Here is a 2,500-nt window from a genome sequence, read left to right as displayed (position 1 = left end):
TCTGCTCAGTGTACCAGGGGCACGGAGAAAAGTTGTCGTACCATAGGCACCAGGAGTGTGTGTGTGCGTGTGTGGCAAAGTTTTTCTGCGCAGTGTACCAGGGGCACGTTTCAATTTACCTTCTGGAGTACCAGGGGCACGAGGATTTTGCCAGTGGTGTTTTGCTTTGTTAGTGGGAGGGGGCTTAAGTGTGGGTCCCTGGGGCCTGCTGGAGGTCAAGGTCCATGCTGGATATGTGGTGGAGCGTAACTGCAAGAAAGGCGAGCTAGTGGGGGACTAGAGCAGGGGAGAATGTGGGTCCCCGGGGCCCGCAGGAGGTCAAGAGCCATGCTGGATATGCGGTGGAAGGGTAACTGCAGGAGAAGGAAAGGTACTGGGGGACAAGAGCAGGGGAGCATTCGGGTCGCTGGGGCCTTCTTGAGGTCCAGGTCCATGTTCGATGTGAGTAGCAGCAGGGCCAGTGCGCCAGGAGCACATCTTTTTCGACCATAAAGGAGACAGGAGGCCGACTCACTGCCTCGGCCAAATGGAGAGGGAATTTAGGCAGGGCCAGTGCACAAGCATGGATCTTTTTCAGCTGTAAGGGAGACAAGAGCAAGGTGTGATGTAGGTCCCTGGGGCCTGCTGGAGGGCAAGGTCCATGCTCGATGTGAGTAGTTCAGCAGGGCCAGTGCACCAGCAGCACATCTTTTTCGACCGTAAGGGAGACAGGAGTTCCGACTCACTGCCTCGGCCAAATGGAGAGGGAGTTTCAGCATGTCCAGTGCACCAGCAGCACATCTTTTTCGACCGTAAAGGAGACAGGAGGCCGACTCACCGCCTCGGCCAAATGGAGAGGGAATTTCAGCAGGGCCAGTGCGCCAGCAGCACATCTTTTTCGACCGTAAAGGAGAAAGGAGGCCGACTCACTGCCTCGGCCAAATGGAGAGGGAATTTCAGCAGGGCCAGTGGAGAAGCATGCATCTTGTTCAGCCGTAAGGGAGTCAGGGAGTTGTCATGGTGGTCCCCCTGGAGGTGGGGGAGATTGCAAATTAGCTAGGGAGGAGGGTGCGTACAGCGGAGGTGGCAAAGTGTTTCTGGTCAGTGTACCAGGGGCACGAACAAGAGTTGTCGTACCATAGGCACCAGGAGTGTGTATGTGTGTGGGGCAAAGTGTTTCTGCTCAGTGTACCAGGGGCACGGAGAAAAGTTGTCGTACCATAGGCACCAGGAGAGTGTGTGTATGTGGCAAAGTGTTTCTGCGCAGTGAACCAGGGGCACGGAGAAAAGTTGCCGTACCATAGGCACCAGGAGAGTGTGTGTGTGTGTGTGTGTGTGTGTGTGTGTGTGTGTGGCAAAGTGTTTCTGCGCAGTGTACCAGGGGCACGGAGAAAAGTTGTCGTACCATAGGCTCCAGGAGTGTGTGTGTGTGTGTGTGTGTGTGTGTGTGGCAAAGTTGTTTTGCTCAGTGTACCAGGGGCACGGAGAAAAGCTGTCGTACCATAGGCACCAGGAGTGTGTGTTTTGCAAAGTGTTTCTGCTCAGTGTACCAGGGGCACGGAGAAAAGCTGTCGTACCATAGGCACGAAGAGTGTGTGTGTGGCAAAGTTGTTCTGCTCAGTGTACCAGGGGCACGGAGAAAAGCTGTCGTACCATAGGCACGACGAGTGTGTGTGTCTGTGGCTTAGTGTTCCTGCACAGTGTACCAGGGGCACGGAGAAAAGTTGTCGTACCATAGGCACGACGAGTGTGTGTGTATGTGTGTGTGTGTGTCAAAGTGTTTCTGCGCAGTGTACCAGGGGCACGGAGAAAAGTTGTCCTACCATAGGCACCAGGAGTGTGTCTGTGTGTGGGGCAAAGTGTTTCTGCTCAGTGTACCAGGGGCACGGAGAAAAGTTGTCGTACCATAGGCACCAGGAGTGTGTATGTGTGTGGGGCAAAGTGTTTCTGCTCAGTGTACCAGGGGCACGGAGAAAAGTTGTCGTACCATAGGCACCAGGAGTGTGTATGTGTGTGGGGCAAAGTGTTTCTGCTCAGTGTACCAGGGGCACGTTTCAATTTACTTTCTGGAGTACCAGGGGCACGAGGATTTTGCCAGTGGTGTTTTGCTTTGTTAGTGGGGGGGGGGCTTAAGTGTGGGTCCGCGGGGCCTGCTGGAGGTCAAGGGCCATGCTGGATATGTGGTGGAGGGTAACTGCAGGAGAAGAAGCTAGTGTGGGAGTAGAGCAGAGGAGTATGTGGGTCCGCGGGGCCTGCTGGAGGGCAAGGGCCATGCTCAATGTGAGTAGCTGCAATGGCCAGTTCACCAGCAGCACATCTTTTTCGACCGTAAAGGAGAGAGGAGGCCGACTCACTGCCTCGGCCAAATGGAGAGAACACATCAGCAGGGCCAGTGCTCCAGCAGCACATCTTTTTCGACCGTAGAGGAGAGAGGAGGCCGACTCACTGCCTCGGCCAAATGGAGAGAGCACATCAGCAGGGCCAGTGCTCCAGCAGCACATCTTTTTCGACCGTAGAGGAG

Source organism: Neolamprologus brichardi, unplaced genomic scaffold, assembly GCF_056152115.1.
Source record: "Neolamprologus brichardi isolate AB-2024 unplaced genomic scaffold, ASM5615211v1 NODE_ptg000065l+_length_135801_cov_1, whole genome shotgun sequence".
Classification (NCBI taxonomy): domain Eukaryota; kingdom Metazoa; phylum Chordata; class Actinopteri; order Cichliformes; family Cichlidae; genus Neolamprologus; species Neolamprologus brichardi.
This window is presented reverse-complemented; position numbering follows the sequence as displayed.